Source organism: Drosophila ananassae, chromosome 3L (assembly GCF_017639315.1).
Source record: "Drosophila ananassae strain 14024-0371.13 chromosome 3L, ASM1763931v2, whole genome shotgun sequence".
Classification (NCBI taxonomy): Eukaryota; Metazoa; Arthropoda; class Insecta; order Diptera; family Drosophilidae; genus Drosophila; species Drosophila ananassae.
The window spans coordinates 22,466,315-22,485,582 of record NC_057929.1 but is presented as its reverse complement, the minus strand read 5'-3'; the positions used below and the strand labels follow the sequence as shown (position 1 = coordinate 22,485,582).

The 19,268-nt window shown below is 41.5% G+C and overlaps 1 long non-coding RNA gene across 1 annotated transcript; it reads left to right on the top strand.

Moving 5' to 3' along the window:
• Window positions 1-1,024: 1,024 nt before the first annotated feature.
• Window positions 1,025-18,324, top strand: LOC116656206. The gene is made up of 3 exons (XR_004311207.1): window positions 1,025-1,034; window positions 17,181-17,183; window positions 18,245-18,324. It is a non-coding gene; the product is annotated as an uncharacterized LOC116656206 (long non-coding RNA).
• Window positions 18,325-19,268: the final 944 nt, after the last annotated feature.

Sequence of the window (19,268 nt, the reverse complement as noted above, 5' to 3'; positions counted from 1 at the left end):
CCGGCAACTATGCAGCCGCTTATACTTCAGGTCACCCCACAAAATTTAAATATTCATACAGATGTGCAGATGTTCAAGACAATTTGTTTCGCCAGGCACGACCAAATTCGCCTTTTGGCCAGAGAACATTTTCGTTCAAAAACATCAGCCAAGTACGGTGAAGAAAAAATAACCAAACATGTGGGTGTACATCTGGGGTGCCCCTAGGAAACCATCTTGGACCCCTACTTTTACACTGTTTATTAACTACTTGCACCTTGCCATAACTATGGTCAGAAAAGAATTTAATGACCCTTACATAACTAAACCGTTATATTCATCATTGTTCCGTCCGATTCTTGAGTATAGATCGTGTGTCTGGAGTCCTCAATACGGAGTACACCAAGATCACATAGAATCTGTACAAAAAAACTTCCTGACTTTCGCTCTAGCTAAGGGGACTTAATTGGGATACAAATCTTTACCTCCCCTTTTATCGTAGTAGACTTTTACTAATCAACTAAGCATCATTAACAAACCGTAAAACTATGCTGGGTGTCATGTTTTTATGTAACCTTATTTATGGAAATGTAGACAGCCAGCATTTACTAACACGCTTAAATTTTAACGTGCTTAGTAGAAGGATTAGAACCTCTCGTCCTCTAAACTATCTTAAGCGTTCCTCGGTTGGTTGGACGGGAGGTGAGCTGTACGTATGCAGTGCAAACTTCGCAAAAAAAAAAATAAAGAAAAACAAATTTTTATCAGCAACATATTATCATAAATAAATCAACATTTTTTTTTATTTATTGATCTTTTGCTGTTTTATTTAATAGATTAAAAAATTCTCTAAGCAGCACCTTATTACTTAAAACTCTCAGTAAAAGAACATTGGTGAAAATTTTCGAAAGTCGTGCATGATGAATTTTGTGTGTCAGCGGTGTGGGAAATAAATAATAACATTTTAGGAGCAGTGTTTTAACGTAAGCAGAAATATTTTCATTGCGCACCCCAAAATATTTAACTAGGAACTCTCAAAACTGTGACTTTCTTTGGTATAGATCATTATTCTACCAATACGTTGCCCGGCCATTGTCTCCCGCTAAATTAAATCATTAGAAAAAGACATTAATATCAGTATCGGAAAACTTCAATAAAAAATCACGATGATTGCCAACGAATTGCATTTTACGACACGTCTTTTCAAATGCAAACATGTCTGACTTTTTTTTCGGCGAATTGATTAGTCAGATCTTTACATTCCAAGCGTTCGAGTAAATCGGACTCAATGCACAGAATTGCTAGAATATTTTGCCGATTTCCACTCATAGTTGAAAGAAAATAGTTTTTGATCCTTTTCAAAAATGAAAAAGAACGTTCTGCGCTACAATTTGTAACAGCTAATGTAATGAATATCCGATAAGCAATCTCCACGTATGGGAACTCAGTGTATAACTCGTTCGTCCGAAATAGTTTCAAAAGTTCAGATGATGAATTACGTTCTAACTTTTTTTAGAGCAATACGCGTGAAAGTGCACATCCAATGAAAACTCGAGTTATAGATTTTCCTCAAATCTGCTGAACTTTGGGAAATTTCCCTGGAACTCATATCAGAAAATTCAGTAATAACTGAGAATTTTTTGTTTATATTTGCATATGCTTGGAGTCTTTTCCGCAATTCAGAATCGAGGTTGTCAAGAATGACTTAGAAAGTGTTCACTCAAATTATGATCGAACGTGTGTGGAATTATATAAGCTGTCACTCATAATAATTATGACTGTGATAAAAATTAGTTTGCATTTTTTATGTATCACGCATTTAAATATATAACTGTGATTAAAAAAAATTATTTTCTTAAGATTACTATTTTTCCGCTCCTTGAAATCTGCCGCCCTGTGCCTGAGCACCGAGGGAACCTAGTGTAAATCTAACGCTGCCTTTAGAGGAGAATATTTCCAAGTGGCTCGTGTTCCGATCATTTCTTTTAACGATGGTAAATTCAGGTATTTATAGAATAGATAAGTGGGGAGTCAATGGCTAGCTTTTTAAAACAACGCTGCAGGGCGTTGGAGAGCGTGGAGTTTTCCGCGCCGAAGCGGGAAGGAGAAGGTCTTTTAACATAGGGAATTTCTCTTTCATAATTATAAATTATTATATTGCGACGTGAATGGTGTGTGGTGGGCACTCTCACATGATGCGAGGCAGTGCCTGAAAAGGATCAAGAGACCTACCTAACCTTTCATGATGTCCTTTGATGATGACCTTTACCCTCCTGGTCTTGGCCGTGCATTTACGAAGGCTATGGTATTTCTCCATAGACTGTGCAAGGAGCGACTTTCCTCTCTGGGTAGAGAGCCTACCCAGGAATTAGACTCAGAATAAAAAGAAAGCTCCGCAGACGCTGTGCCTAAAAGGAAGATGCAGCTGTTGGAATTCTCCCGTTTTCCTCTCCACAAAAGCTTTTCTGTAATGCTTCTGTGGAAGTCCATGGATTTTGTGATGCCAGGCTTATAGAGCCTGCAATTATGTAGTGTAGCACTCTCGGCGCTGTCGGCGACATCTGTGATACTCTCGTTACAGCTGATTCCTCACTTTATTTTAAAGCGAGCGTTTTTATTAAATCTCTTATTTGATAACATTTAAAAATCCAGTGCTTTTTTATATTTATTTAAATTTATAACAAAATTTTAACTATGCGTATCGCTTTGCGTGTGCAGAGGTCAATTTTGAGGTAAAATAATAAATTTATTACTTTTCTTCCCTGCATAGCTCTGTTCTGCTTCTTTATCTTTTTTGTGTTGCTTTTATTATCGCTCAATAGAGAAATTTAACTATATTTCTTAGCAAGTAATCGAATAGCGGACAAATTTTTCCAGTATCTAGGCTGATTGATGGACTGAACAAAATGATTTTAATGCAAAGGAGTTCTATGGAACCAAACCCTAATTTGGAAGGAGTCTTGCATTATTCCGCTGCATAAAAAAGGGAACAAATCAGACGCAAATTATAGAGGAATCTCAAAATTTTCAGGAATTCCAAAGCTTTTTGAAAAACATATCACTCCACATTTGAAACACCTATGTAGTTCTCCGTGCCAGCATGGCTACATGAAGCGCAGCTTCACCACTATCAACTTATTGAACATCTTTTGTCACGGATGGGTTCCGGAATGGCTTACAAGCAGACGTCATTTACACTGACTATAGTAAAGCATTTGATTCTGTTAACCATTCGCTTCTTGTAAATAAACTCAGTCTTTTGGAATTCCCAACTGATCTCCTTATCTGGGTTTGGAAGAACCCAACGTGACTTCTTTGAAGATGTTACACCGCGTTTAGTCCGCGTCACATCTGGGGTGCCCCAAGGAAGCCATCTTGCACCCTTTCTTTTTACACTGTTTATAACCGACTTGCCCCTTGCCTTAACTGATTCACTTGTACGGTGATTACGTTAAGCCTTGTTTTCAGTATAGATTCACTAGTGGCCATTCGAAACTTCAATCCTATTTGGATAAATTTCAAAAATTTATTTTAATTATTTAAATTTATTGAAATATACCTTTCCTCTTATCATCAACTTTCTATCATTTATTAACCATAGAACGATGATGGGTGTCTCTACCATATCTTATAAGTTTGATCAACGTATAACTTGAAACATTTTATCCTTAACTCTTTATCTGTGCAACACTTTCCTCATGATACTTACTATACTTACTATCTCGGATCTACCCTCTCGATTTTGTACGTAACGCGGCAGCGCACCTCGGTCGGTTGGGCGGGAGATGAAACCTCGCGAGAGTCCTGTCGCTCGAACCTGCAAATGCACAGTGTTTCTGGGCCAAGCTTCGGTTGTTGGAGCATATAATAGGTGATATAGTGTAAAATGGATCGTATAATTGGAATGAGTGGAAGAATATCCGGTTTTCGATGTCACCTGTATCGAGTTTTGCGGCAAATCGGAGGTGTACACTAATAAAAGGTTACGTGAGCGTGTTTGTTGGTTTCTCTGGGATTCTTCCACCATCGCGTTTCCGCATGCGCTTAGGAAGTTTATTTCTATCCGGAGAAAGCCTCAGAAGATCTGGTACTTAGCGGAAATACCACGAACTTTGCGGCGAAAAAAATCAGTTGCGGGAAATAAAGCGACTTATTAAAGACATAAAGGTATAACAAGGCTTTATTTCAACCGATTTTCGTATTCCTTCGAATTTTTCCGTGTCATATTCCTTTAGAAAAGTTTTTGGGTTAGGTGAAAGGAGGAGTATCTGACCTTGTTGCAGCAACAGTCTAAATTGAGCAATTCTGAGCAATTACATCATTCTGGTAAAGGAGAAGAATGTGCTCCCAATGTAGTGGCCTCTCTTAAGAGTTACTGAGCTGGTGGTTGGAATTGATGGAGTTTCACGAATGGCACTTTTAAGGACTGCGACAGAAGCTACAAGGCGCGCCAGAGGGAAATTATGCCAGCTGCCCCTTCAAGATGATTTTGAAATTTTGACTTATCTTCCAATGCGGAGTATATTTCTAGTCATATAGCCGTCGGTGAATGCGGCACTCTTGGAAACGCTGTCTGCTCTCTCGCTCACTCTGGGGCGCACCACCCGTTCCGTTTAATCGAGCGTTGGCCGGTCCATACCGCTTGCAGTTTATCTCTCGCTCTTTAGTGGTTTTGTTTCCTGGAAATTATTGAATTTTTAATAATCTTAAATAAATAATCTTGTTAAAAGACAATCTCCTCTTCCCATTCTACCATCCACTGCTGGCTTTTTGAAAACGTTCTACACGCTAAATATGCCGGGTTCAAGGCTTCGACCTCAGAATTAATGAGCAATTGTCCGATATGTCCTCTGTGGCATCGCTTCAAGTGATCCCATACCCATTAATTCAAACCACCTTAACAGTCACCAAATAGGGTAATCAACCGTCCAGACCCCCGATACGTACTGATGCCGGAGTTACGGCGGCACCACAACCCTTGCAGGTGATCCCACCATCGAAACACATTTTTGTTTCCCGGCTTGCCCCTGAGATTGGTATCTGAGCCAAAACAAAAGCCGACATAAAGGTGGTGGATATTACAAAATTTAAATCTTCATATACCAGGCACAAGTCATCTTTCAAAATACGTGTGCCCTTGCAGATGTTTAAGACGATTTGTTCCGCCAGCTTTTGGCCAGAGAACATTTTCGTCTAAGAACATCAGCCAAATACGGTAAAAAAAAAAGTACCAAGCCTGTGGGTGTAAAACTCCCACATGTTACGGCCACTGACCAACCTTCCACCTTATCTTTCTCAATTTCAGCGCCGTGCAGCGCCGTGCAGGGCCGTGCAGCGCCGCTCGCTGCACGTCTATGGCGTACGCACCAGCGAGCTCGGATCAGGAGTCTTCTTATTGGACCGTGGTCTCCCCGATCGATTTTCTTGACGGACTTGAATTCTCCAGTTGGCCACCCCTCGCTTTGCAGGATCACTCCTGTTCGTCGTGGCTAGGATTATTGTTATAAAAAAAGAACTGCTAACTTCTGAAACTTAGGAAGAATAACTAAGATTAAGGTAACTACTTTGATGAAATTTGAAAAATTTTGTTTTTTATTATATCTTGTGATAATTCTAGTGATAGGATTAAATTTCTTCTGATTATTCTTGAATCTAGTAATTCCGATTATAGTTTTTATATAGAACACGAAACCGATCATGTTCAGCGTAATTTAAATCATGGTTTGCGGATTGCTAGCCACAGGGGTTGAATGGAGCTGGTTCTGACCTCCTGTTTGGATATTAAAGTGCAGTTGATTCAAAAGGGAATTTGAGTCACCCGGACCATGTAATAACATTTGGAGAAACATGACCCCAGCACAGGTTCTACCATTCTGCAATGCTAGCAGATTTAGCAGTTGAAGCCTGTAGCGATAAAAGTGGCAAAAGACTTCCCGGGTCCCAGTTAAGATTTTTTAGCGCGAATAAAAGAGTGTTGATGAACGAAATATTGCGGAGTCCAAAGGACGTGATTCCAAAAAGAGAACGAAACCATATAGGGTACGCAGCGATGAAAAGTCATACGCTTCCTTTTAGGGAAAGAAGATTCTTGGAGCACCATGACTACAGTTCACCAAGATCAATCCGCAGCGGTCTGTGCAGAAAATAATCAGAGAAAGAAAAACATACTTTGACATCATCCGCGTACATACGTGTTGAGGCAAAGGTTGAGGCTACGACCTCGCGGCCTTTTTGAGGAGCGTCACGTTTCACGGAGTCTCTACTTTTTTATGCTGTCTCTAGGCACGGCCGAAATTTTGTTGAAGATGAAAAAAACTGTTCGTAAAAAAAGGCGAGAAAAAATGATCGTAAGGCTGGTGAGAAAGTGCATCTGCGACCATAACCTTATGTAGCTTATGTGATTATGTATTCGTACTGTTGAAGTTCAAAAACCATCTCGCGATTCTCCCAAGCGGGCTCTCTATGTTGTTCAGCCCCTCTTCCCTCGTGTGTCCGATCACGATAGTATCATCTTGGTACGCGAAAGCATGTGGACCCATATACGGGTCTGTGACCTAGTCCAATGCCGAGGGATTGACAAAGCTGAGTGCAACCCGAACTGCATCACATTCCACTGGTACATAACTTATCTTGGTACTGTAATAGGTGTGAGCAGAACCCTGCTTTCCTCTTCTAGTGGGATTTGCCAATACCCGTCCTTTGGATCGAGGCTGCAAAAAAATCGGGCCTCCCTAAGCTGCTCCAAAATGAAATTCATTCGGGGAATTGTGTGTGCATCATTTATACCATATCATAAAATAGCCGTTTGACCGGAGGAAATGCAAACCCCGCGGAGCAGAACTCCGAGCAGAAGTGGTACATCCTGGTGGGTGCCCTTCTCGGAGGATACCTCTTTCTGCACCTGAACAGCGCTGCGTTGCTTACCGCCTTCACCCTTTTGCTGCCCACCTCGGTGACTTTTATCGATGCCTCTCTGCGGCTCCGAAACATGAAAGACAAAAACTTACCACCAGTGAAGTGGCCCCTGGCGAGAGTAACTGAATTGGTCGTCGGAGATGACGGAGTGTGTCGGGTGGCGATTCTGAGGACAAATCAACAAATTTTTCTTTTTCCCCTTCAAGATTCAGTTGAAAACTCATCTTCTAACCGGGGAGTATGTCGGCAACCATCGGGAAATCTGGTAGGCAATAATTTATTGAAAGAAACTCCCATGACGCACTTTCCGTCCACTCGCTCTTTCTCTCTCTTTTCGCGTCACCCGCTCCAATGCATTCGATCGGCCACCTGCTTCTGCCGTCATGCGATAGTGTTGTCTCGCGCTCTCGCGGTATCTCTCGGTGGTCCCGCAGCATCAAGCATTGAACCGCGCCTCGCGTTCCGACTTCATCGTTTGGTATTTAACCCTTTAAACATACTTAAATTTGTAATCAACAAAATCAGCAAAATGTTCAAATAAATTGCACTTGTATATATAAATTAAACCGAATTTTTATTTATTAAAATCCTTAAATTCTTATCATTATTTACAGGTACCAGAAAACGCTCGGTAACTTAACAGAAATCATTATTTGTAATAAAGCTATCTGTTTTTTTTTTTTAACTTTTCCACAAACTAGCCACGGAATTTTTTGCGAACGAAGAAAAAAAAAATAATTTTTGAATTCTACAATTCTCTTGGGGATAATTTTATAGCCACAGGAGATTACATACATACGCACTGGGAATCACGCCTTGTAACTCCCAGAGGTAGTCAATTGTACAATGTAAAACAATAAATGTAAACAAATTGGACTATGCCTTGCCTGGAAGTCCCACATACCAGCCAGCAGACCTTATCTTCACCCCACTCGTCTGTGCTATTAAGGCTTCTCCAAAGCCCAGAAATAACCCGGTTGACATCGCCAAAAACTAACTGACTTAAATACAAAGTTTATGAGCTCCCACATCCATTCTGCATCTTAATATGATATCAGACGACTACTGCACTACTGACATACAGGAGGATGTACTCGTTGCTGCAGCCACATTTTTTGCGCCACAGGAAAAAAACTATAAGCAAACAAACACTACAAATCAAATCAGCAAAATCGAACAACTTGTGGGGAAAAATAGGAGTATGCCTCGTGGCAGACCAGCCGATTGCCATCTTTGAGGTAACGCTTTTAAGAAGCTACTGGATCACTTGTACAGGCTTTTTTGCAACAGGCATAAAATAAACTGGTGCGGTACATCCGGAAACTTTCGCCAACAAGTACAAAGAATACCCTATGTAAGGGTCATCCAAATTTAAGTACTCCTATGGAAAGGGGCACTTCGATAAGAAACCCCTCGGGATGCTGGCTCCGCACAGCGCTAAAACATTCGCTACATATCTCCAAAGTGTATAGCTAATTTAGTAGGAGTGATTAAATGTTGTTGTGTTTTACTGATGTGACGTGAATTTTCGACTGATATTTATATCTTAAGAGAGTTGAGTACCAGTGTTGAGCGAGTAAATTGGCTATTTTTTTAGAGAAATTTTAGAGACGATGCGGAGAGACCCAGGAAACAAAACAACTATAGAGCGAGAGATAAACTGCAAGCGGTATGGACCGGCCAACGCTCGATTAAACGGAACGGGTGGTGCGCGCCAGAGTGAGCGAGAGAGCAGACAGCGTTTCCAAGAGCGCCGCATTCACCGACGGCTATATGACTAGAAATATACTCTGCATTGGAAGATAAGTCAAAATTTTAAAATCATCTTGAAGCGGCTGCTGGCATAATTTCTCTGTGGCGCGCCTTGTAGCTTCTGTCGCAGTCCTTAAAAGTGCCATTCGTGAAACTCCATCAATTCCAACCACCAGCTCAGTAACTCTTAAGAGAGGCCACTACATTGGGAGCACGTTCTTCTCCTTTACCAGAATGATGTAATTGCTCAGAATTGCTTAATTTAGACCGTTGCTGCAACAAGGTCAGATACTCCTCCTTTCACCTAACCCAAAAACTTTTCTAAAGGAATATGACACGGAAAAATTCGAAGGAATACGAAAATCGGTTGAAATAAAGCCTTGTTATACCTTTATGTCTTTAATAAGTCGCTTTATTTCCCGCAACTGATTTTTTGCGCCGCAAAGTTCGTGGTATTTCCGCTAAGTATCAGATCTTCTGAGGCTTTCTCCGGATCGAAATAAACTTCCTAAGCGCATGCGGAAACGCGATGGTGGAAGAATCCCAGAGAAACCAACAAACACGCTTACGTAACCTTTTATTAGAGCCTTAGTGTACACCTCCGATTTGCCGCAAAACTCGATACCGGTGACATCGAAAACCGGATATTCTTCCATTCATTCCAATTATACGATCCATTTTACGCTATATCACCTATTATATGCTCCAACAACCGAAGCTTGGCCCAGAAACACTGTGCATTTGCAGGTTATGCCCATGAAAACTGGTGATAAAACTTTGAGCGAAAGGACTCTCGCGCGGTTTCATCTCCCGCCCAACCGACCGAGGGGCGCTGCCGCGTAACGTACAAAATCGCGGGGATAGATCCGAGATAGTAAGTGTAGTAAGTATCATGAGGAAAGTGTTGCTCAGATAAAGAGTTAAGGATAAAAGGTTTCAAGTTATACGTTGATCAAACTTATAAGATATGGTAGAGACCATTATAGCCCGAACAAAATAGCCTATAGGGATCGTGTTGGGCATGTGTTTAAGTACCATGCCTAAGGAGTAGAGGACGAAAGTTTCGGGTCCTTCACTAGGAACGTTACAATTAAAGCGTGTTAGTAAATACCGGTTGTCTACTTTACCATTAATTAGATTTTATAGAAACACGACACCCATCATCGTTCTATGGTTAATAAATGATAGAAAGTTGATGATAAGAGGAAAGGTATATTTCAATAAATTTAAATAATTAAAATAAATTTTTGAAATTTATCCAAATAGGATTGAAGTTTCGAATGGCCACTAGTGAATCTGTACTGAAAACAAAGCTTAACGTAATCAGCGTACAAGTGAATCAGTTAAGGCAAGGGGCAAGTCGGTTATAAACAGTGTAAAAAGAAAGGGTGCAAGATGGCTTCCTTGGGGCACCCCAGATGTGACGCGGACTAAACGCGGTGTAACATCTTCAAAGAAGTCACGTTGGGTTCTTCCAAACCCAGATAAGGAGATCAGTTGGGAATTCCAAAAGACTGAGTTTATTTACAAGAAGCGAATGGTTAACAGAATCAAATGCTTTACTATAGTCAGTGTAAATGACGTCTGCTTGTAAGCCATTCCGGAACCCATCCGTGACAAAAGATGTTCAATAAGTTGATAGTGGTGGAGCGGCGCTTCATGAAGCCATGCTGGCACGGAGCTTATATAATTCCACACACGTTCGATCATAATTTGAGTGAACACTTTCTAAGTCATTCTTGACAACCTCGATTCTGAATTGCGGAAAAGATGCCAAGCATATGCAAATATAAACAAAAAATTCTCAGTTATTACTGAATTTTCTGATATGAGTTCCAGGGAAATTTCCCAAAGTTCAGCAGATTTGAGGAAAATCTATAACTCGAGTTTTCATTGGATGACGTATTAGTGCATTTTCACGCGTATTGCTCTAAAAAAAGTTAGAACGTAATTCATCATCTGAACTTTTGAAACTATTTCGGACGAACGAGTTATACACTGAGTTCCCATACGTGGAGATTGCTTATCGGATATTCATTACATTAGCTGTTACAAATTGTAGCGCAGAACGTTCTTTTTCATTTTTGAAAAGGATCAAAAACTATTTTCTTTCAACTATGAGTGGAAATCGGCAAAATATTCTAGCAATTCTGTGCATTGAGTCCGATTTACTCGAACGCTTGGAATGTAAAGATCTGACTAATCAATTCGCCGAAAAAAAAGTCAGACATGTTTGCATTTGAAAAGACGTGTCGTAAAATGCAATTCGTTGGCAATCATCGTGATTTTTTATTGAAGTTTTCCGATACTGATATTAATGTCTTTTTCTAATGATTTAATTTAGCGGGAGACAATGGCCGGGCAACGTATTGGTAGAATAATGATCTATACCAAAGAAAGTCACAGTTTTGAGAGTTCCTAGTTAAATATTTTGGGGTGCGCAATGAAAATATTTCTGCTTACGTTAAAACACTGCTCCTAAAATGTTATTATTTATTTCCCACACCGCTGACACACAAAATTCATCATGCACGACTTTCGAAAATTTTCACCAATGTTCTTTTACTGAGAGTTTTAAGTAATAAGGTGCTGCTTAGAGAATTTTTTAATCTATTAAATAAAACAGTAAAAGATCAATAAATAAAAAAAAATGTTGATTTATTTATGATAATATGTTGCTGATAAAAATTTGTTTTTCTTTATTTTTTTTTTTGCGAAGTTTGCACTGCATACGTACAGCTCACCTCCCGTCCAACCAACCGAGGAACGCTTAAGATAGTTTAGAGGACGAGAGGTTCTAATCCTTCTACTAAGCACGTTAAAATTTAAGCGTGTTAGTAAATGCTGGCTGTCTACATTTCCATAAATAAGGTTACATAAAAACATGACACCCAGCATAGTTTTACGGTTTGTTAATGATGCTTAGTTGATTAGTAAAAGTCTACTACGATAAAAGGGGAGGTAAAGATTTGTATCCCAATTAAGTCCCCTTAGCTAGAGCGAAAGTCAGGAAGTTTTTTTGTACAGATTCTATGTGATCTTGGTGTACTCCGTATTGAGGACTCCAGACACACGATCTATACTCAAGAATCGGACGGAACAATGATGAATATAACGGTTTAGTTATGTAAGGGTCATTAAATTCTTTTCTGACCATAGTTATGGCAAGGTGCAAGTAGTTAATAAACAGTGTAAAAGTAGGGGTCCAAGATGGTTTCCTAGGGGCACCCCAGATGTACACCCACAGGTTTGGTTATTTTTTCTTCACCGTACTTGGCTGATGTTTTTGAACGAAAATGTTCTCTGGCCAAAAGGCGAATTTGGTCGTGCCTGGCGAAACAAATTGTCTTGAACATCTGCACATCTGTATGAATATTTAAATTTTGTGGGGTGACCTGAAGTATAAGCGGCTGCATAGTTGCCGGCTGAGCAGGCTGAACATTATTCGCCACAAGCACATCACTAAAAGAGGATTTCTTACGCTTCGGAGACTCATTTAGTAGTTGAAGACTACTAAACTGTGTATCGAGCGCACAGAGTTGGTCATTGATTTTACGAAAACCGCCAATCAACTCCTTGATTCCATTTTTAGTCTGCCTCACGAACGATCTTATTTCGTCGTGAACAGCACGACAGCCGTCACAGCAAGAGTGGAGACCAGACCTACGTAAAGAAGCATCCGAATCTGAGGCCATGAACCCGGCACACTTAGCGTGTAAATCGTTTTCACAAAGCCAGCAATGGATGGCAGGCTGGGAAGAGGAGAATGTCTTATTACAAGACTTCAGCACACAGAAATAATTTAAATTAATAAAAATTAAATAATTAATTTATTAAAGATTATTAAAAATTAAATAATTAATTTATTAATATAATTTGTTTTTATTATTGAGGAACCTTGTACCACTGTACCAGGGAAACGAAGGGGGAGATTAAAGAGAGCAGTTAGTGCGAGTTAGTAAAATGCAAAGAATAGAGATAAAAATCTCTATTGAGCGAGAATAGAAGCAGTAGCATAGAAGCAACACCGTAAGAGATGAAGAAGCAGTGCAGGGCTATGCTTGGAAGGAAAATTAATCAAATTATTATTTTACCTCCAAATATATCACTGCACACACAAAGCGATACGCATCTAAAAATTGAAATTTTTTTTTGTAAATGTGTATAAGAATAAACACCGAATATTTAAGGTAAGCTTATTACAGATTTTATAAAAACGCAGTGCGCACAAAAAAAAACACGTCCGTCCGCTTTAAGATAAAGAGAGGAAGGATTGCTATGCATTTCTATATGCAATGATTGTCTATTGGGTAGTGTTTTATGCATTCCATTTTGGTTTTTTCTTTTTATATAGGTCTGATAACACAGTGTAACAGTGATTTTGAACTTTTGAAGTGACATAGTAGGAATTGTTTATTGGGTCGTGTATATCACAAAACCATGTTTGAAATATTTTTAACACCCTCAAAATCTTGATTTATGGTTAAAAAACCGTTTTTCGGGACTTCATTGCGCTTAAAACGGAGCGCACGCTAGGTTGAATTGACTCCTTTTGGGAAAAACTTCACCAATTTTCATCATTTTTTGATGAAATTTGTCTCGTTTTATTCAGAATTAATGAGACAACATTGATATGTAGCATGGATGACAGAATTTTTGTAAGTTCTACCGAAAAACTGGCGTCAAAATCCGAAAAACTCGAATAAAAGTCGAAAACTTCAGTTTCAGGTGTAAAAATTTTGTCCGCAAAGAAGTTCCGAAAAACGGTATTTTAACCATAAATCAAGATTTTGAGGGTGTTAAAAATATTTCAAACATGGTTTTGTGATATACACGACCCAATAAACAATTCCTACTATGTCACTTCAAAAGTTCGTTCACTTTTGTTTTTTTTGTAACACTGAGTTATTTATTATATTTAAAATAAGATTAATTAATTATTTCCGTTGTCAAACTTGAACTCGCGGGAGCAGCGGTAGGTCCCAGAGTCGTAGTCAAAGACCGTAAATAGTCTGACTAAATTTACCTGGATTCTGCAAGGGACTGCTCGGGCTGACCAGGCGCTTGCTGTGATCAGGCTGGAGTTGATGTGGGGTGCTTAGTTGATGTGGGGTCCTAGGCTGGTTTTTCTCAAGTACCGGTGGTATGGTGGTTCGGCTGATTCCTTATCGGCCGGTCCTACTGGCGGTCCGTTTCATGGGAGCAACACTCGAAGTAGGCTAGGTAACGCGGGGTCTACTGGTGGTCCGTTTCACGGGAGCAACACTCGAAATAGACTGGTATGCCGCGGGATCTCCTCGTGGTCCGTTTCACGGGAGCAACACTCGAAGTGGTTAGGTAATGCGGGGTCTACTTTTGGTCCGTTTCACGGGAGCAACACTTTAAGTAGACTGGTATGCCGCGGATTCTACTTGTGGTCCGTTTACACTGGAGCCACGCGAAGTAGATAGTTTTTAGAGAGTCCTACTTTGTGAATCGTTTTACACAGGATCACATGAAGTAGGTCAATTTTAAGTGCCGTAGTTTCAACACTGAGTAACGAGACTATTGACTCTGATCTCGCAACTGTTTTTATTTCAGAAGAACAACTCTTATATAAGATGCTCAATTATACACCATTAAATCTAAGAAAGGTCAATGTTAGGGACCTGCTAAAACTAAGGTTAATGCCAGGGTCATCCACCTCTGAATCTGCTGACTCAGATTGTTTGTTCATGTAGCTGATTTTAAATTGCTGGCTGATTTTAAATTGCTTCGGTCAGTCGGTCATTCTTCCCGCTGATAATGCTGAATCTGCTTCCGGTGCCATCGACTAGTGCCGGGTTAGTAGGTTGGATATTGGCTTATGCTTATCGTTACATTATTAATAGGCTAGTGGGTTTGATGCTTGTATATTGTGACCTGATGCATCTTGATTGGGTAGTAGGTCTTAGCACTAGGTGCCAACATTCTCCCCCCCCAATGACGTACTCAATAATAGGGGCTGTGCGTTGTTGTTGGACCGTCTCAGTGAATCGATGTGTACCCTTGCGCTAGAAAATATTGTGGATCTTAAAACTAATTATTAAAAATCTAATGTTAATACCAATACAAAAAATTTTGAATCATGTGGGTCAGATCTCCAACATTGATAAGATACCAGCGATAATTCTATCCGACCTGTTGTCTCCTACGCCTTGTTGAGCGCCCTCGTAACCATTCTCCTTAGGCACCCCATGAAGTACTAGACCTTCTTTCTGGTTGGTCAGTGCGCATACAGGACTCTTGGTCCTCTCTTGACCTTGCTTCTTGCTCCGTTTTGGAGATGCATGTTGCCCATGCCAGATAGGAGGTGACTTCTACTTCTTGAATTTCCTTGGTTACTGGCCCTTGCACTCTGTGCTCTTTAGTTGTGAGTTGACAACCTTGGGCTTGTGGTTTGGGGTCCGTCTGCGACTCTCCTTGTTGATCCGCAATGAGTGGGGAACTATGTAATCTTCCGGATTTTACTTTTTGCTCCTTGCCGATGCATGCAATCAAACTTTGTCGTGGCTCGTTAGCTTCAGGTGTCCAAGCCGTCGTATTACTGACGACTTGTTCTGCCTTGATATTAGGAGCTGATTCCGGTCGCACTGGCCCCATCACAATCCATCCAAGCGCGGTATTTTTTAGTAGTGGCTGTCCTTCTCCCAAATATGTCTGTTGTGGCCTCATAAGCTGGGAGATGATTTCGGCGCCCAACAACAGATCAATATTCTGGGGCTGCGTAAATTCAGGATCGGCTAAGCACAACTGAGGTGAGATATTTCTTGGCGCTTAAATAGGGTGGGATGGTTGATTGGGCATTATTTCAAGTAGTACAACGACGTTGATTTGATCTTCGAAGTCAGTGGTTAATGATGATAAAGTCACCACAGCCTTTTTTCGTGATCTTTTAGTTGTTCCTGGGTTGATGGATCCAATTGTAGTCCAAGTGTGTCAGCCATCCTTCTGGTGATTATGTTAATCTGTAATCTGTGATGGGATGGGTTGGTCCATGTATTGCCACTTGGGCGGTTGGTAACGGAACGGTGGGCTTATCTGTAAGCAGGGCTGTGGCTGAACACACCAATCGTGATGAACTGGATCGAAGTGGAGCAGCCGACGTATTTTTCTGCAGTGTTACTTGACTGGTTGCCTGACGCTCAAGGTTTTCTAACATCTGCTTCAGAGATTGTTGATTGGTTGGATCGGTGACGGCTAGTTCTAGAGATGACAGCGTGTGTCCCATCCTTCCAAAATGATGTGTATCGGAATTTTACTGCATCGCTGTAGTCTTGATTGTGGATGCATTTCTTAAAAATTTCGTAGAATCGTAGCCAATGTCGGTAGTCTCCGTCAAACTTTGGAATTTCAACTGGTGGTATTACAAACGGAGGTGCGATCGCGGGTTTTTGTGTTGATGCTGAAGTCGATTGCGATCCTTCGATCAGAAACGAAAAGTATTCGCTCTCCGTAGCGAAACTATCCACATAATCATCGACGTAATGGTGGTCGATGAAGGCCTTGACTGCCCTCGGATCTGAATCCCGAATCTTCAGAACATTCAACGTCTTCACGTAATGCGCAGTGCTAGGCGAGCAGGCTGCTCCAAACGTCATTACGTTCATCTCGTATACATCCGGGTCTCGATCGTCGTTACCATCTCTCCAAAGGAATCGTTGGGAACATCGATGGTGGAACATCTCCTTGATGTCACCGCAGACTCCGACTGCTCCTTCCCTGAAGTGGAAGAGCACGGCTGGCAAGGGCTTGTAGTGCTGAGGCCCCTTGTCCAGCGCCGAATTTAGCGAGGTTCCTCCAGCGTTGGCTGCAACATCAAACACAAGCCCAACCTTACCGGACTTGTTCGGGTTTTCTACACCAAAATGTGGCAAATACCACAGCTTGTCGCTCTTCACGGCGACCTCATCCGGCTGCAGCTTCCTTGCATATCTATGGACACGTAATCCTTGATGATCCAATCGTATTCCAGCTCCAACTGCCCGTTGCGCTTCAATTTCTTCTCGACGTTGATCAGCCGTCTGTGCGCCATCTCGTAGATCCGTGGCAGCACAGCGTGGTCGTCCTTCCAGAGCAATCCCGTCTGTTAGCGACGCCCCACTTTCACCGTGGTGTCACGTGGTGGGCTTCATCGGCAGACGCGAATCCTTATGCAGGCTCTGAACGTCTCGTCGACATAACGTCTGCATCGGCAGATGCGTATGTGTCCACTTGGCGACCAGATCCGTACAGCGTTACTGGCAGTATACGGAAAAAAGTCGGTCTCCTTCGACGTCAATACTTAAATTCCTGTTCACGGGTGATTCCGCTGGCTGCGGGTCCCATCTCTCCATGCTGTTTCTGAGGACAGCCGACTGCTGGCTCCTCTCGTGGTCCCTGTAACCACCTCGTGGCGAACGCCTCCTGTCCGGGCTGCGTCTGGAAACTTCCGACTGCTGCTTTCCTCCGTTGTGGCGCCTGAAGCCACCTTGCTACTCCGGCCATCTTCGCCCTATGTCCGCTCCATGTAGCAGACGGTGATGCAATCTGCGGCATCCGTTAATCTGGCACTTGCCATGCACATCGCAGGATCTGGCCGAATGACCACGTGAATGAGCATGTGAAGCAGAGCCGATGCCTCTTCACCATGCTCCACCTGCCCGGTGGCGAAGCTCCGATAAACTCCCTGCAGCTCGTCGTAGCATGTTGCCCTCCACAAATTGGGCAACCTCCATGCCGATCAACCCGCTGCTCACATTCGTTCTGGTCGACGCTCGCATGTAGAACTCGACGCCTCGGCTCCTTTCCCTCGCTGTCCAAAATGGTACACACGATGTTTGCGTACTCCTGTAGCCACACGCTGAAGTGCGCTACAGTGGGAAAGGGCTCGATCGATGCAGCGTATCTGGCACAATCCACTCGCTTGCTCGTAGAAAGCTTTGCCACAAGCTCCTTCATGAGGGTGGGGTTCCCCAGATGCTGCTCCGCCTTCGCCGACTGCAAGAAGGCCGTGAGGTTTTGGCGCCCCCGGGTGAACTGTAATTAATATTATTAAATAAAAAGCAACAAAAACAGTGACACAATTCATAATATAAACAAAATATATATTAAAAAAAAAGGAGTTGCTCGCGACGGTTGTGGTGGTGAATAAAATTTAAAAATTAAAGAATTCTCCGCGTCGCGAAATAAACTTTCTTCAATCAACGAGCTGCTACTGGAAGGACTCGTCGTCCCCATGCCCTGCACCGATTGTACAAGGAAAGTGGCCGCAGGATTAAAGGATCCGAAAGCAAAACCCCAGGTATTTGTGCAAAAAATTGAAAGTCGAGATTAGACAAATTAAAATGCGTCTTGTGCTGGAATATTGCACCCTCCTTTCAATTCTTGGCGTATACGTACGTAGAAAAAATGGTAGAGCAAAAAAAAATAAATAACAACATATATAGAAGTTCTAAAAAATTAATTATAAATATATGTGCTAACCTAAATGTACTGCCTGTGGACAAAATAAAAAAGAAAATATTTATATTATTTGCAATCACTGTCGCCCCCTACCCCTCGTTCTCGATTATACAAATCTTCCAAATAAATACTAAAGTGTCGCTCTCTGAGTTATGATGGTGAAAGGTGACTTATTATTACAGGGGTTTCTTTAATAAAAGCAACAATACAGTTCGAATCACGTCAGGTTCTAAACTGCGTATATGCATGTTGCTACTGATTTTAATTTATATCTAGTAAACGGCTTCTTTAATGGTTAAAATAAATATGCCATTTTGTTATGAATAAGATATATAATCTTAGAAAAAAAAGGTGTTACCATTTACTTTCGCGTTTATGTGTTATGAGCACCTAAACATCATATTTTCAACATGTACTCAATTTTACTCCCTACTGTATAATATTATTGCAATCACTGTCGCCGTTCTCGATTATACAAATCTTCCAAATAAATACTAAAGTGCAGCCAAAAATTATTTTATTTATTACAGGTAAAATAAAGGTGCATATAAGTTAAGATGTCCTTCCATGGTTCACCTGATGAAAAGTCGTTGGTTCATTCTTGGATAACGTTGGGAGTACAATTTATTCGTGTCGCTTAATATTAACAATCGGTTTTGTAAGTTCTTATTTAACGGAAGGGATATATTTTTGTATGTCGATGGAGAATGTTGGAGTTGGTTCAGCTTCGTAGATCGGCGGACAAGAATAGACTGACTTCCCGCAGTTGCGACCCTCCGATCGACAGTTAGATATCGGCCGATCTCCCACTCCAACTCTATGTGTGGTGTCAGCGTGTGCGGTGTCGGCGTGTGTGGTGTCAGCGGGTGAAGTGTCAGCTATCCGGAGTCAAGAGTCAGCGTAACACTCAGGGTGTGTGTCAGCTTTCCCGCAACATTCTAGTCAGCGTACATAGTTGCACACTTGTGACATAGTTGCACTCTTGCGACATACCCGGATGTACTTGAACCCACAGCACTTGAATATTGGGAATTGCTTATGCTGTGGATTGGGGTTTAAAGTCTGGGGTCGAGTTCGAGGCGTAATCGTTGTAGGGGGCGAATAGTGCTGAGCAAGGGGGGGGCCGAAAGTGCCGGGTGTTAACTCCTCCCCCTCTAAAA